The sequence below is a fragment of the Leuresthes tenuis genome, unplaced genomic scaffold, assembly GCF_036924035.1.
Source record: "Leuresthes tenuis unplaced genomic scaffold, fLeuTen1.0.hap1 SCAF_11, whole genome shotgun sequence".
NCBI classification, from domain to species: domain Eukaryota; kingdom Metazoa; phylum Chordata; class Actinopteri; order Atheriniformes; family Atherinopsidae; genus Leuresthes; species Leuresthes tenuis.
Window position 1 is genome coordinate 10,568,313 of NW_027325365.1, and position 17,855 is coordinate 10,586,167.

At 38.7% G+C, this 17,855-nt stretch overlaps 2 protein-coding genes across 2 annotated transcripts in view; both read left to right on the forward strand.

The window, feature by feature from the left end:
* Positions 1 to 17,378, forward strand: part of LOC140317856 (magnesium transporter NIPA2) — a 221,549-nt gene extending 204,171 nt beyond the window's left edge. The window contains exon 7 of the transcript XR_011917798.1: positions 17,366 to 17,378. The gene's annotated coding sequence lies outside the window, so the exon portion shown is untranslated. The remainder of the gene's footprint in view (positions 1 to 17,365) is intronic.
* diaph2 (diaphanous-related formin 2) overlaps positions 1 to 17,855 on the forward strand; it is a 350,084-nt gene that overhangs the window by 24,080 nt on the left and 308,149 nt on the right. The gene's annotated exons all lie outside the window — the stretch shown is intronic.

Below are 17,855 nucleotides of genomic sequence, written 5' to 3' on the forward strand. Positions count from 1 at the left end.
AAATGCAATTCCTTAGAAACATGTAGCAGAGAGAGAGAAGCTCAGCCTCAGATTAGAATACATTTACTGTGCTGACAGACACCTTCCCACTGTGAAACAAGTCCCACAGTTGCAGTAATGAAAATCGCTCCTGCTACCCGCCACTATTGACAGATAACAAGGTTAAACCTCAGGAATTGTGCTGACTGCATGGGTTCAAGGTAGGTCTGCCACACAAATTTGACACCTGAAGACCAATGTTAATGGCAGCAGATTGATTTCAGCCCAGAGAGACCCTATGCAGCTTCTGTGCCCACACCAGCCAATGCTCCTTTTGGGGCAAGAGTCTGGGAATCTGTGCCAGTAAGTCAAGGATTGTCCTACTTTACCCACTAAACCATTTGATTAATCTCCTCTGAGTCTCATGTAAATGTTGAAAGATCTTTTGTTCAGTGATTACATCCATATGTATTTTCCTGAATTCACACGTCTTTTGAACAAAATGTAAAATTGGAAAAATGCAGCTGCTACACACAGACATGATCTTCAGTATGTGACAATAGTTATGAGGATTCTCTTGTTGGCTTGTACGAATTTTGTGATATGCTGTAATTGTCTAAGGATTTTTGTGATGTCACACAAGATGCGCTAATGCCTCAACATGTAATGGAGGATTCTCTGGCCTACTAATGATTGTGCCGTTTGTGTCTTTTTGCACATTAACCTTCTCCGCTGATCGCTGCATGCAGATAACTGGGAGCAAAGTTGCGGTAAGTAGCCCATTATTTATTTGGCTTCTGAATCTTGTTACTTTTATGTATCTGTCCTCATTCACCTCTTTAACACACACATAGACACAACTATGGTCACACACTCGCATCAGTTAATCTTGTTTCAGAAGGATGTTTAAGAGCATATTCTGAACTGTGCAAATGAGGTCATTTTCTTGGCTTGGATGTTTGTTTTAAGCCCCTGATATTGCTAATGGGTTTTTATTCGAAAAAAAATGTCAATACAAACGCAGCGTGTAAATTGAGGCACTTTAAGATGAAGGATTTAGAAATTATACAGACTGAAAATTACTTGGATGCCTTTTGTTGTTTTTAGCTGTTTATTTAAAAAAAAAAAAAGAGAAAAACAAATTGCAGTGTAGCACCTATTTGCATATTGTTACCCAGACAGAAAGTGATAACTCTCTCAGATTCTCTTTATGTTCAGTCCTATTAATTTTGATCAGAACGTGGTGCATCTTAAAGGTTTAAATTGTGTTTGTCTTATCTATGAAATACAACTGATACTTGATGTTTACCACCTAATGGGACTTTTGTCACACACACAGCATGCTTGTAGACAAAATGTACGCATACTGAACCTTAGTCAACGCAGTGTTTTTTCTGCCTTGAACATATAGCTTGGGTTATATTCGTTTAGTGGTGGTATTTGTTGCTATATATCTGAATTTGCTGACAGCAACGGTCTATTTCAGAAGAAATCAAGACACAGTTTTCGTTCAAATGCTCGTATTTGTTGTCGTCCCTTTACTTAAACTGAGTTTAACAACAAGCCCAAATAATCAGAATAAATTTGTTGTCATTGTATTGGCAGGACTGTATTTCCCAACACAGTTACAGGCCAATTGCTTTATTTTCTTTCACAAAACGGTACCCTTTTGACTTTTTAAAGTACATCTTCAGAGGAAAAAAACCCAACATTGGCTTGGCAAGTGTGTGATTGTCACTTAAAATTGTGCCAGTATAAATGTTGTTTCATTGCCTTTTGAGAGCTTCTTAAGGATTAAGAGAAGTGTAAAGGCTGACAGAAGCACAGACAAGGTAAAGAAGTGCACTGTGACCTGGCCTCTGGTCTCTCCCATGTTCTCAGACAAACCACACTCTTTGCAGCAGTATTTTTTTTATTGATTGCATTTTTTCTAGTTTACTTGTTTAATTACTCTTTTGTGCTTGGTTATTTCTTTTGGAGCAATGGGTTTTTCAGTTTGGACTATGCGGATGGCCAAGTATTCTCAGTCGACAGCAATGGCTACTTTGTGTTTAGTAGATAGAAAAGGACACACACGTCATCGATGTTTCTTTCAACTCGAGCCCTCTCAAGTATTTGACCCTGAATCTTTAACCTTTGTGCCCAATCTGAAGAGGTTGCAAACAGATAAGACCAATATACTGAAAGCTATGAGCTGTCATTCTTAAAAGTCCTGCTGAAGGAGAGGAGGGGGAAAAACAGTAGTTGGCCTGGTTAGTCGATTATTGCCTACAGTTGGGCACCTGCTTTGCGGACAGATTCCCATTTTCATGCTGTCAGCGTGCATCGATGGAAGAGAGTGCACTCAGATGTGCTGGAAGAAAAGTGTAAGTTAAGATTGCCCATTGGGAAAGCGCAAGTGTAACTCCACTGTCTCAGGCATGAAATCTCTCTGGCACTTTCCACTCTCCTAGTAAGGAATAAGCTTGGAATAGAACACTGTGAATTGACTCCTGACCACTGTCAAAGTGTACAACAATGATAAGTCTGGTGTTCTCTCTGAACCTCCTAAGCCAAGATTGGAGAAAATATGAGCAACAGACCTAGTAACTGCATGCCTACAGGTTGACTCACAGTTCAGATGGACCTGACCTGCTTTAGCAGTGGGCTCCAGCTGCATGTTGAGCTTTATAGCATTAATATCTGTAAATACTGCCCCGATTTACATCACAGGTCAAGGTGCATCCATCAGTGAATTCTGGAGTGTTGCTGTGAAAGTAGCCTTGAATCATCTTTTCCAGTGACAGAATGCAGCTGCGGCTTATAAAGTGAGAGGGTGTGTGAAAAACGTCGATCTCCAGACCACAGGAAATGATCAATACCTGATGGACTGGACATATGACTGCTTACATGCTGCTCTGCTCTGAGATGTCAGGTTGTGATGGTAAATGTAGTTGTGTAAACATCTACTCTCTGAGCATTGTTGTCGATGTGCAGATTTTACCAGAGAGCTTAACATGCCTCCGACCTGAGAGAAAAGCCCTTATATTACGCACAGGAGTTTTGGGCCATGCAGATCTTTTAGGAATCTTATCCCCGCTCTTTTAGTTTGATAATGGCAAAGAGCATTTTTAACATTCCCCTTTTATTTTCCAGGTATTTGTCTGTGTGCTATTTATAGAGTTCAGATATTAAAAAGTTGCATTAATCACGAGGGGGATAATCATTTATTTATGTTTTTCTAATGATGAGATGTGACATAAGGAACTCTTCCATTTGTTTGTCATAAGGAGTTGGCTGAATTACTTTTCATTTAATTCATAAGACAGTCCTACGGTCCTGTGAATGATTTGTACAATTGACATTTTGATATTACAAGCATTAGTCCTTAAATTTGCATGTGAAACGGTCTTGGAATTAGCATTTAACAAACACAAAGTCATTTTAATTTGGTTTGAGGTTATTCTGCAAAAAAAAAAAAGAAAAAACACTAGTTGTATATTTGAAGTTTAACATTTTTTCTCCAGTGAAAACAGACTCATTTAAAGAATTCAGTCGGTGTAATCGGCACTCTGCATGTGGCATTTGTCAGGTAGTTGAATATCATAGCGTCTTGGTTTCAGAACTGTTAACTAGACATTTTGATAAGTATCCCCCAATGGAAAAAAAGTGTACCTTGATATGCTTGTCTGTATTTGGATTATTTGATTTTGTATTTGTTTGAGGTGAATTCCTGTGCTGCTCGAATCCTCTGTAATAACAAAGGATTATTTGGATAATCTGTAACTGAATAATTTTGTAAGGATAAAAAGATTGGAAGCAAGGGACACAGGGAGAGTTGCAAGGATAGGAGGTGACATCCGACTGCTCTTTAACTCCAGTTAGGTGCTCATTCACTGTGCCACGGGTGATGTGGAAATACACACGTGTGTGTGTGTGTGTGTGTGTATAAAATACTTTTTGTTTCAAGCAAGCTATTCAAGTAAAAACTTAGTGCTTAGCGTTGAAAAGATTTGATGTGGCACATGTCCTTGGTGCTTTAAAGGAACGGCGATGAAAAATTAATCAACAGCGTGTGCCTCCCATGCCCTGAGTCAGTGTTCACCATAGAATGTATTTTGAATTGATATCAAAGAAACATGCTCTGCAGGGGATTGTCTGAATGAGATGTGTTTTTTTTGTTGGTTTTTTTGGATTGGCTGAATGCTTATTTTAATGTTAATCCGACTGACATAAAAACTCCTCTGGAAGTGCGATGAGAAAAGATTTATCTGATAATGTGCAGCTGAAGAGAATTTATATTTGGATTCTGTCAGTTTTAATGCATATTTGCTGCTTTGTTGACTCAGATTCTCTTGTATTAGTTCTAGGAAAATGATTTTGCCATTTTGCTTTACCTGGAGGTTCAAGAGCATCTTTACGTATTTACTCAAATGTTCCTGTACTCAAATGTTCCTTGTGTGCAGAAAAACAGCTGATGCATAAATGAGATAAGAATTGACAAGACAAAAAGCTGTTTATTACCACGTTTTGTCTTCTGTCTGTGACAGTATATGTCATGTCTTTTGTTTTGTGTTTTAACCCCCCCCCCATTTTCAAAATTGTATTTAGAAAGTAAAATTTCTGGTCCTTCTGCTTTTGGCAAGGTCACAGTCACTGTGACCTCGTGTTCATTCTCCCTTGTAAACATGATATCTCAGGAGTGCCTGAAGGGAATTGCATTGCATCTGGCACAAATGTTGACTCAGACTCACGGATGTACTGGTTCAAATTTGGTTATCAAAGGTCAAAAGTGAAGATCAGCGTGGCCTCACAAAAAAAAAAAAAAACCTTGAGGCCATAACTGAATTGCTTTTTCATAAAAAGCACTTGAAACTGAAGGAACACAGAAATGTTAAATATTGAGGACTGATGGATGTAAGCACTCATTTCCGGCTCAGGATAAATTCCTTGAATGGCAGTTGACAGTTTTATGGCTAAGAGTTGCTAAGCGGTTGCAGAATGACAGTTTATTGGTTTTGTACGGTACTAAAATTGAGGGGAAATGCATGCATTGAGAGTTAAGCACAGATCAACAAATCTGAGCTGTGCTTTATTCAACTCAGGATCTGCGATGTTTGGGAGACATATTAGATTTTGAAATAACTAAACAATAAAGGTAAAACAACCTACTGTAGCAATATTTGATATTGATGAGTATATTTTGCTGGATAGCCAGTTTTTGTGTCTCATATTCTTACAACATAGATATAGCATAATACTTGGGCCATTACGTTCATTTGAAAAAGAAAATATAGCCATTGTTCCCAAAGTTTAGATGATCAAAAGTAAGGAGACAGATGTACATGAAGTGAAACATGATTTCCTATTTTTTTGGTATTTGACCCATAAGCATCAGCAGATACTTTTTGTCTTCAGACACTCTCTGGCTTGTTACGGGGTGTCTCCACCTTTACTCTGGTCTTCAGCAACTGGAGTATATACTCAGTTGCTGAAGACTGGGATGAGATAATTGACTTGGTCATCTGAGATTAATCCACCTTCTCCCCTAAAAAGCTTTTGAGATGTTGGCCTTGTGAATGATGGAATGTTTTCCAGTCAGTTTTGGAGCAGTCGGCTGAGTCTAATTTCAAATAATGTCCCTGTATGCCCGCATGCCTCTTTTTGCTTCCACCAGCAGTAAAATAATCAATAAATGCCTGTTGGCCAGTTACCAACTGTACAGTCCCTAGTCAAAACAGAAATACAGGTTAGTATTTGATTAATTAGACCATATGACTTTGTTCTGCTGCACATAGAGACCAATGTTTCAAGTCTGGCTTGTACTTGTTGAAATCAGACTTTAGCTTGTCTACTTTGTCGGTGACATAAGGGAGAAAGATGTAATTTAAAGTATCTTTGATAAAAATGTATTGGGGAATTCTCTTGTACAAGGCTTGGCAGCTGTATGATGCAAAGAATCCAGTTGTCAGCTGAACTGTCAGAATGGATAGGAGAGAAATGTATCTATATTGGTGGGTAGAAAGTATCTTAAATTATTATTCTGTTATTTTAATGGAGATGGAAACTGTGTCTTGTCAACCTCCTCAGCTTGTCTCTTTTACAAACTCGCACCTGAAAACTACCCTGAATTTCAGTCGGTTGTACTGCAGTTATCTGGGGTTTTAGGGAAAAATGGTCTAAGATACCATTATTATTGGACTTCTTCACTGCAAGCTTACCATATTTGTTGCAGTAGAAATGAAGCATGGAAGAATGATGCATCTATTTCAGCTTTCATAGCACCTTCTCTTCAGGGGTTGTCCCATGCTTGAATAACTTCTCAGAAAATACAATTGGTTGCATTTTCTTGAAAAAGAAGAGGAGATTAACCCTGAATAACGGCAAGATGTGGCTCCAAGATGGCTGCCGAGACACAGCTGGAAGGACTTGGACTGTACCAGACTTGGTAATAGTATTTGTGTGTGCAGATATATACATTTGACAGGGACATGATGAAGTATATATCTTTGACTGATCACGGCCAGTCAAAATCTTTAAGATATTCTCGTATCCATTTTCTTCCTCGTTTTGCTGGCCAGTTTGTGTTGTCCATGTTTCCTGTGTTTTTCTTAAAAAAAACCAAAAAAACAGTGTTGAATGAGTTGATTTGGGCAAACCACTTATATATACTTTTTATCTTATGTAGACTGAAGACATCAACTCAAGCTGAATGGAAACTCTTAACTCTGTATCAGCTCTTATCTCATGTATATCCACCACATGTGAGCTTTTTGTGCATTACTTGTTGAAACAACAACTTCCATTTGCCAACAAACACTGCCCAAGAAACGTTAGTAGGGAATTGCTCAGTTACTAGTGCACACGGTATGTGTTAAAGGGGATGTTTTCCCACACAGGGTTTTTTTTTTTTTAAACAGTGACATGAACCTGAATAGAATAGAGGCCTGACACTTCAAAAATCCTTGTTTAAAAATGTTAAAACTGAGTATGAGAACAGGGCGAGAAGAACAAAAATGACAAATGTAAATTGAATGTGTTTTGAAGCTCACTTTGAGAAATGAAAATACTAGTCCCCCTAATACTTCATTTCCTTGTAAATATGTGATGTCTTGTGTGCCAGTTGTCATGTTTTGTTTAACTTTACAGTTCTCAGAACTTCTCTTTTGATGTTACTTTTTCCCTGAATGGCTCGTCTTCGGGCATTCATGGCTAGATTGACCTTTGCGAGCTGTGGAAGAAGCTAGAGTTTAGCTGTGACAGAGGGCAGGCTATGTAGGAGGGATTAAGTCCACAACAGCTCCCACAGGGGATGAGGAAAACAAGGTTACTTTTCCATTGGCATTTGTCTTCTTTTTATGTTTTGTTTAGATTTTTGTTATTTGTTTCCCTGCTTGCTTCTATCTTTTCTTGTTTCTCCCCTCACATGTCTCTTCTCAATAGAACATATGTCTTTTCAAAGGCAGAAACAATCATTCCTCTTCAAAATAACGAGATCCAGCTCTCCTGATTGAAGGGAACATGAAAGGCTGAAGTGGTCACAGTATGCTGATATTCGATTGAACAGTGGCTATGGCAGTGCTTTAGTCTCTGAATTCATGTTGTGTGCACATGAACGTGTGTCTGTGTGTTTTTTGGTAGCACTGTTTTTCTGCGTGCTGTTTCAGTGTATGTGGATGTTACAGCTTGAGTTTAGATATTGCACAGGAGAAGACAGACACTGACTATTTTAGAAAGGGGCAGGGGGTGCAAGGGATTCTTAGTTCTGTTGATTGTATTTCTGTGAATTTTATGTACTGTATGCACATCCCCACACAAGTGATGAGCTTGTGCATACTAGCTATGCTCAGTTGTACATCTCTCCCCCACAGCTCTGTCACACACTCAACAGCACTGTCGGCACACTCAGCTCAGCGGGAGGCTCCTGCAGGGCCGCATTAGGCTCCATAAACTTTATAGCATATTTTTACAACCCTTCTCTCTGTATGCATCCACCATCACATCCCATCGCATCTGCTTTAACTGTTCACACAGCTGTGAAATTCTGTATATCCCCATGTTTTATGGTTGCTTGCTCCTCCAGTCACTCCTGATTTCTTTATTTGCTTCTTAAGCTTTTCTATATCGTCTACATCTGTGTATGTTTAGTAGGTTATTTGCTTTGGTTGATGCCATTTCCAGCTTTTTCTGGATGTGATCTTGGTGAAATGTGGAACCTCTCCCAGTACGCTGTGATTTACATGGAGAATGCTTGCGTTGGGTGATGTGATAAAATGCATTTCTGTTCATAATCTTTTGAAGCTCTTTTGTTTTGTGTTTTCTTATTAATTGCAAATGCAGAATTTACTCTGACTTGCATTCTAATGTAAGCAGTGCAAAGACGTTGCAGTTTTAGTGTCTCTTTTGGAATGAAATGGTGCAAAGAAAAGAAGGACGAAGAGGTAGCTGTTGATGGGGACCCACGATCAGCCAAAATGACTGTAGGTGATGGATTTTGAGTCACAGTGATGACACTGATGTTTATAATCCCCTCTACTCTTTCAGTAAGCTCATCTGGACTTGTGGGAGCGCCTTACTGCTCAGCCAACTAGTCTACTCTGCACAACAGAGTGCTAACAAGGTATAGTTTCTGCGTTTCAGCTACAGTGCTTTCATGGCCCTGTCATACTTGGACGCACAAGAGTAAAGCCACATAATCACCTCATCAGCAGCCACACTCCCCCCAATTCCCCAGACAGTTGTCTTCTGTAAAGATTGGTGACATGATCAAGGCCAGATTTCTTGCTGTGTTATCATTTTGTAGTTTTATTTCTGTGTGCCACTTGGCAGTGGCAGTAGGTATATTATATGCAAGGTATAAAGACTGAGGTTGGTATGACTTACTTTAAGTTTAGTTAGTAAATCAAAGTTCAGCTATGCCATTAGATGAGGGTCTTACGCTGAGTTCATGCATGCTGGCTCCTCTCTGCATGACTTACTACCAAAGTGGTTGGAGCTTTTTTGTAAATTATATGGTCCATTGTTTGTCTGCCTTCAGTTGTACTCTGCCAAGGTTTCTGTGTATTGGAGCAAAGTAATGACATTGAGATGGTGTTTCGCAACAGCTCTGGAGTTGGATCTTGAGTAAATACAGTAGCTGATCAGCTATGATCAAGGTCTGACTCTATACAGGATGCAACTGCTGCAGTTCCTCTGGCCAGAATTGTAGTACTGAAGGCCAGCACTTGGTGGCAGTGGATGGCTATTGAATCGTCCAGTACACAGGTGAACTACACAGTCCTGAGAAGCCACATTGTTGCTATGGAATTGACCTAATGGGTTTCTCTCAGCCAATGCAACGCACCACTATCTGTGCTACTAATGCTGCTTTTTTTTTTTTTTTTAAGACCTCTGATGTTTAAAGGGAAAGAAAAAGTGTGAAATGGCTCAACAGCATTCAAATGAATATGTCTCCCTAAATAAATACTTTCACCTTGCTACTGTAGACGGAGACGGGAATAGATTCATCATTATTATATTGGCTCTTTTTTTTTTTTTTTTTTTAAAAGGTACAGAAGTGATGTTCATTTTTTAGCAGTATGAGCTTGTAAAGAGCATGTACTACTTTGACTAATAACCGGACCTATTGTATTGCTAGGCTAATCATACATGACATTTGCCACACACTGATGATGCACCTTACCGGGAACACATCAAAAAGCATACCATTCATATCACTGTCTTTATACATAACCCTCAATGCATTCATGCAAATTGATGCCACATCAAAGCTTTGCACTTTTTGTAATTTCTTTCCTCTGTGAACTTCAATCTCCATCACTAATTCAAACCCACCCATCAAAGAGAGCATCGTATTTGCTGATTGACACCCTGAAGCTCTTCACAAGCCATACATTTTTACAACGGTCTTGGTTAGGTACTGCTCTCAGTTATGTTTTTTAAAATTTTTTTTACATAAATATTTGTGACCAAGATTGGCTGAAGGAACGCCTTTACTCCTCAACACATGCTGTGCTCTTTATTTCAGCTCCTTACACCTTGTCACTCGTCTCAGGTGCCGTCACAAACATCCTGCATCAATTTTGAATGCACAGCCATATGGCATTGTTCGGGGTACTTTGCCAAATAAATATGAGAAAAATCAAACAAATAATAGTGATAACGTTCATCCCTGCTGTTATTTTCACATATGTTGTAAAGGGTTTTTATTCCATCAATTGGTAGTCAGGATATATCAAGCACTCTGTTAGAATGGGGCCAATTACTTGATATTGGCCTGAGGCTGATTTGATGGCAGATGTATAGTGTTCCTAATGGCGATGTCCTTGATGTTGGCTGTGGACGCAGCATGAGAGGTGACATCCAATCATGCTGAGAATGGTTGACCTGTCTATTTATGTCCTGAGTGGCCCTGAGAAATGATCGTTTTAATGCTGATTTGGTGACTGTCTTCTTCACACCTGAGATGCTGGCTTTGAATCACACACAGTCTACATCTGGATGTGATTACAAAAAAACAAAAAAAATAAAACGCAGGACCTTACAATGCAGACCCTTGATGTGTATAATTATGCAGTCATTTAATAAGACAAGCAGCAAATTCAATGTCATGTGTGAGGTGTTTTTCTTCTCTACTGTCAAGATTTCCCATGTTAACTTTCAGTTGGCTGTCTCTGCTGCCGACGGGTGTTGTTTGCTAGGTTGTTTGTGTCACCTCGTATGTCTTTCTGTGAGGAGGAATTTGCCACCACAAAAGAATGAAACTGAGAAAGGGGGGAAAAAAAGTTCTTTCCAAACCCTTCAACTTGAACAAAAGAACAGGGGGAAAAAAAAATCTTGATGTTATTATCCCGGCAACATCTTCTGAGCTTCTGATATAAATGAACTAAAGGTTCTAAAATTGTCATTTGAATTATGCCTTTCATCTCCCCATGGTTTTTAGTGAAGCAGTTCAGCCCTAGTCTCGAGTGAATGTTTTTTTTCTTCCCTTGTTTGCATTTCCGAACAAGCGCCATAACTGTAATGAATTCTATTATTTTAAAACCAATTACTGTTAGTTGGGAGCCGTTTCACCGCTACTGTCGTACTCTCTGAGGAGTTGTGCTGTTGCAGTGTCGACTCCACTGCACTCAAACCCTGATATGTTTCTTCCCATTTCCCTAACCACCCATACTAATGTAGTTTTCTGGTGCATACAGTATCTACCGATTCGTGTTGTATCTATTTGAATAACTTTTCTGGAAACCTGTTAGTATTGTGGAAGTTAATGCAGTTTCTAAATTAGATGAGGAATCTGAATAAAGCATACGAAGATGCAAGATTTGTTTATTTTTTCCCTTTATTAGTAACAGTAAGGCTTTTCTGTGCAATATGTCATTTTTTAGATTGTAACAGGGAATCTGTGTTTTATTTGAACAAATCCATGATTATCTCAGGTCTTTATGAAAAGGGGGGTGAAGAGCTAGAAAGTGTGGCAATCTCAACCTGATTTTATAACTAACAGTTATATGTAGATTTATTAATATTAACAGTGTTTTACATGAAGATATATATGCATTTAACACGGGACCTGTGCTCACTGAAATGTTGTAATAGGTTTCCATCCTTTCCCTTTTCCCTTGTTATATATAATTAATTCTTTATGGTGGAGTATCATTTAAACTCATGTTAGACCAAACAATTTTCTTTGTAAAAGTAATTATATTTATTCATGATCTTCAAAGACTTGTAAAGACATGAGACTATTAAGAAGTTTATTTTTGATGATGCTTTCAGTCATTTTCTTTTCTCTGCACAGGACTAATTGGATCCAGCTTCCTTGCTCAGCTAGAGTTTGGAGGTAGATTTTTTTGTTAGCTTCTTTTCATATTTCTGTCCTCTATTAGAGCAGCTTACATCCAGCCATGAATCACCACTCTGCTACTTCTAGTTGCAGATTTTATTTATTTATTTTTTACATTTCGGAATTGGAAGAAAATTGATTTGAAATGCTGAATTTCTATCAGTTTATGATCAGAAATGCAGCGTCACACACGCAAATTGAAATAAGAGGAGAGAGAAAAACGGAGATTAGAGACATTTACTCATTTAAAAACTAGCCACTCATTCTGCTCTAAAGATTGATTTATAGCTTATTTAATAAGCTGAAAGGTTACCTCAAAACAGATTTTCTCCCTAATTGACCAATTTAGTCCCGCTCGATAAGCATTCATGTAAAGCTGAGATTTTTAAGCATTTCTGCCTCCCTTTCCCCACCTCTTTTTTTTTTTTTTTTTTGTCTCAAGCATTAGCATTGATATAACAGCTCCTTGATTATTTATTAGAGGAGGTGTGAAATATTAAACATGTTTTTAAAAAAATTCTGAACAGGATGGGGTCCCAAACCCTTGCACAATGGCTACAGCGTTAGTTAGCATCATTGAATGTTCTCCTAATTACCCAGCAGCTGTCTGCTATTAGAGTCTTTTGTTCCAGATGTTATCTCATTAGAATGGCATTGATCATCCTAATGACTCTGGGAGAGATTATTGGTCCACATTAGTGTGACCCGATTGTACCCCCCCCCCTTTCCTGAGGTCAAATGACAATAGCTTTATCTATCCATATGTTCATCTGACAGTTAGAGTATTGTTGCCATTTCCACTGGCTGTTTTAACTTGTAGATATGAAGCAGAAATGACTCAGTAGTGTTACATGGTTGTTGTAAAAAGGGCAATTTGCGGACATTAGTCCCATTTGTCGTGTTTGTCAGTGGGCTTGGTGTACACGGTTTCCTGTCAGTGAATGGTCAGACCCTAACATTGTTGGATAAATGGATTTTTATTTACAAAAGGGTGGACTGGGTTACGTGTTTGTGTTTGCTTCATATGCTTGAGTTTAAGAGCGTGAAGGCTTTCAGTTTGCCTACCGGTTACCTTGTCTGTGAAAGCCAATTATTTTGAAGCAAGGATATTTGCTTTTGTGTATCCTTACTTTCAAAATAGGCTAATAGAAATGTGAGTCCGTCCTTAGAATCACTGGTAATATTGACTTCTGTCATTTATATCATGCTACTCCCAAGGTTTTCATTTTGTATATGTGTGAATTTTTATTTTGTAGTGTGTATGCTGTTTTCTGGTTTACTTTTTTTTTTGGTGGATATACTACTGGTGACATGTCAAGGTTGGTGGCATTTGAGCCCTGATCTCACACTTTAGTGTGGGACCTAAATATGTTTGTGAGCAGTGAAGGCTTTGTCTGTTAAATAGCTGGAAGCTAAGAGCAAGCAGCTCATTTTCCCTGCAGCAACATGCACAGAGAAACGAAATAGACAGAAATCTGTCATCCCTTTAGCTCCTGCTGTGCTTGAAATCAGCCTTGTGTGTGAAGACACTTTTTTTTTAAACAAAGTGTTAAGATGAGGTCAAGATGAGTTGAGGAAAAATGGCTGGATTGAAGGAAAGGGGAAAGGTTCAGGGCAGATTGGGGTAGAAATGAGAGGGAAGAGAAAAAAGCAGCTCTCAGGCAAAGTGATTGAGAGAGTTTAAGAGAGGCAGAAGTGAAATGCCTAATTACAACTCCAGCCTGCCCCTTTTTCTCAGTGGTCAGCAGTGAAACTAATTCAGACTGGACCTGTTCCAACTGACTGTAGTGTAAAGCTGCCACAATGTATCTCTGTTGTCAGCAAGTTTCCTTAAAAACTCTGAGGTCTCCTTTTTTTTCCACTGCCTGAACACCTATTGTAATAATCTGTTTTATACCTAGACTCGATTGCATAGTAAAACAAACTTGGTCTATTGCTTTCATATGTGTGGTTCACTCTTTAGGTTTTTTTTGGCTCCACAGCCTCATGAAAACTGTGAAGCATCAGTTTAATTATAATATACTCTCCTCTTATCGTGCAGAGATTGTTTTATTTGGATCCTTAATCCTTAAATTTCTCTTGAGTTTGTTATTATCGTTGTGCTATATCAGGCTCAAGAGGGGAAGCAAGCAATTACAGGACTTAGTTTATCCTGATGGACAAGTCTTTGTGCCTTTGACAGAGAAATAACTGAAAAGCTGTGGGAATAAACTGAGATCAATCTTCTGAACATCTACAGCCTGAAAATGTTCAGTTTTTGGCATAATGGTTATTTGCGCCAAATTGGGTGTATTTTTCCTTTAATGGCCACATCTGTAGTGACATTTTTCTTGGTAAGATGGTGCAATGATTGTTTAATTTGAAGAGAGGGCATGAAAGCAAACTGCAGAAGCTATGAGTGGTCGTCTTGGTGAGATGTATGTAACATGATGGTTAACCATTTTCAATCGGCATGGTTACCTGCACCACTGAGTCGAGCTAACCCACGACCTGGCCTTTTAGTCAGGCCATTTTAGTCCTTGTCCCAGTATACATGCATAGGAAGAGAATGGAGAGGTTAACGGAAGAATGTTTGACGCCACAAGAAACCCTTCAGAGAGCGTCTCCTACCTCAGCACTTACCCTGTACGTCCCTACCCCCCCTACTGCACTTTTTCTTTCTGTACTTCCTGCTATGCCTGCACTCTATTTCTACACTGTCACCCCCGTCAACTCTGACAGAGCCGGAGTATTGTTTTTTTCTTCTATGAAGCTTATTGTTAGATTCGATGGTAGCTGTAATGTCATATCCTCATTTATAAGTTGCTTTGGATAAAAGTGTCTGCCAAATACATAAACATAAAGCTCAAGTTGACACATGGTCTTTATGGGCTCATTTTCAATCACAATTTCTGTTGCATTTAGCTGTTTGGCAAAAGAGAAAAATATGTGAATGTGAGCTGCTTTAATTGGAATTTGGCTGTATGATATACACATGCACTTCACCGTTTTTGCAGGCATATAAAGGCAGGAGGTATTTAGTCCCCATCTGTATTATCTGGGCGTATTGGTATCGCTTTGAGAGCTTATATTTTGTACGATTTTATTTGGATGAACATGCATTTTAGAGTCTGGTTTTGGATGTACCAGCATGATAATTTTTTCCATTGTCATTGAAATGCTCTCTGTTAGCTCCTCCCTCTGTCCATTTCAGACATTTAGTGCACAGTTTCACTCAACTTCTGGGAACAAATCATTAAAGGTGGAACAGGAGTGTTGACAGTTCAAATAGTGTGGTGAAAATTTGCCTTATTTTTTAACCTGGGTGTTTATGGCATGACCTCCTTAACATGAAACACATTTTGAACCAATCTAATGGGATATGAAGGGACCATAATGATGTGTGGGGCCTTGTTATTTGCCTTTGTTCACAAAACACTTCCCCAGTTTATTGCATTTTACGGTTGACGGGCTTGATCACTAGTTTTTATGGCTTTGTAAATGGGAGTCAATAAATTACCCTCTGATTAAGGACAATGCCCTCACTTTAGGTGTGAGAGCTATTTGCTATGCATGGTTGGCTTGAATCTTTTGTGTGTACTTTGTTAATCACTATTATTCCTTTTTCAGTTTTGCTCCCTTCATCTCAAGCACTCTGACATGTCTGACAGTTGAACATGACATAAACATTTCATGCTCTGTTCTGAAAGCTTTTATTTTTCTTGGGGATAGGGATTAGCCCATGCCTTGAAATTATCTCTCGACACATCATCCTCATGTCTAGAGAGTCCCAAGAATCAAGTCTTCTTTTGAGCTTTCTTTGATATTGTTTTGTGACACAGAAAATGTCTTGTTGCCTTCTCTCAATTATTATTCCATTTAGTGATCTACACACAATGTGGTTTTAATCTTATGAGGATAAAAATTGCAGTATGCAAATAGAAAGATTGTTGATAAAAAAACAACCCAACAAGTCCATTACCCCACATTACTGAAATGTATGCGAATCATTTTGAACTCTTTAATCTAAGTCTTTTGTCATGTCTGACGTGGCTTATTGGTGCATATTTGACATCCTTGTTACCCAGCCCATCCCCCCCCCTTACGTTGGGAACTCCAGCATAAATCTGATAGCAGGGTGAACTGACGTCCAGTGGCGTAACCTGTTGATTGCAACAAGCTGAATACCTTCTCCTCACCCATCTTAGTATGAATTACTCACCTGAATGCTTCACAACCATTTTCTCTGCATATTATTTAAGCTGTGCCTCCTAATTACTGGTGGTGTCATTATTTTATTCATAAATGCAGCCTCCTCACTGACAACATGGAGAGGAGTTTTGGATAAGGAAAAAACAAAGATGTGGTAGATAATAAGACAGATGGTCCAGGTCTGTTGACAGAAGATTCATGCATGGTAACAAGGTAGGAGAATTGTACTGCATATCTGCTGACCCTGTGCTTTGGGGAAAAAACTGATGACAATCCCTTTCACCCCAGCTACCCTCATAACACGCACGCTGCTTTGCTTGCTGGCAACTGTACACAGAAACACACTCGCATACACACACGCAGCTCCCCAGCCTATTGGTTTGTTTCATGCATCTTCAAATCTCAGTCAAACTGATTGATACATGGTGGAATAGCCTCAAGTGTAATTTTCACATGCAAGTTCCCAAAGAGACAGAAGACTTGCTGGGACTGAAGAATCATAATCTTTACAAAATAAAATTTTTTTTTTACAGCTGGCATTATTTATAGAATGAATCTTGGGCTACTTTGTGATATATTATGACTTAGTAATGGCTGCATAAACACTCTGTGCTGTTGCATAGTGAAGCTGATAGAAGTACATTATTGAAAAGGAATCTTGGACAGCAGTCGAAAATAGGTTGATTCTGCACCATTTGTTCTGACTTCAACTCAATTACCAAAGATATGGAGCAGTCTGTGTGTCATTTAAGTTTCTCGTAAGATGAGTTCTACATAGACGTTTTCAGTTTTCTTCTCTCAATGAGTTCAATGAGGTGTGTTTGTATGCAGTACAGGGGCCTATCTTTAATCGAAACTCCTCTGCCAGGTTTATATCTTACCCCCTCAGGCTGGATTCTCTCCACTGCTGGAGGAGGATAATGAGGGCATGTGGTAGGCCCAGGGGCAGCCAGCAGGGCCCAGTTAGCTGGATCTCCCTGTGGTGTTGAGCCTCTTAACTCATTCCATCCTCATTCGCACTGTCAAATTGGTATATCACTACGTGTTGCATTTGTACCCATGTGTCTGCAATAACTTGGATCCCAAAACAGACGTGCCTGTAATTCCAGTGGCTTCATAATAATTATCTTCAGGTTTGGAGTAAACTGGTTAATTGGGGTGGTGTTTGATGACGGAGCAGAGTTTTATCTTGGGACATTTGCATAACCCTTTTCCGAAATGCCTCAAAACACTTACAGAGGTCCTTTTTTTTTTTTTTCTCCAGGAAAAAAAACAACAAAAAATGAGCTCATATGAAACTAAGATGCTTAGTTAAAGTTAGGACTACCATGTTTTCAATTCAGTACTGTGGAGGGCAGTAAACTCAGCCATGAGTACTGAAAGCTCTTCTATTCTGTGTCTCTTTTTCCAAACTCAACCATGTTTTTCTCTTGCACCGCCTGCTTGTTAAATGGGATACTTTTGAAAAACAGCACAATCAGAGATGATTAATGGATTAGTCTACTGTTGATTTGGTTTGGTAGTGAATGCTGTGAAACAAAAATGTTTGAATATTATAGTGAAAAATGACTTTTATACGAATATAAGCAGTGGAAGGTTAACAGTGTACTAACTCGTGTATTTAAGCATTATTCATGCTCCTGCATTTAAATGTTCTGTTTTTGTTTAATGCTGCTTTATATGCTTACTTCAACACATTTCAGTCGGGAATTTTGTTCTTTTCATTCCAGTAAATTTATTTGATAGCTTATCATATTATTTTACATAATAAGATAAGATTATATTTGTAATTTTCAATAAACTGAGGCAAATACCAAAAAAATATCCAATATTTCATAAGAAAAAGTGATGGTTCAGAGTAAAA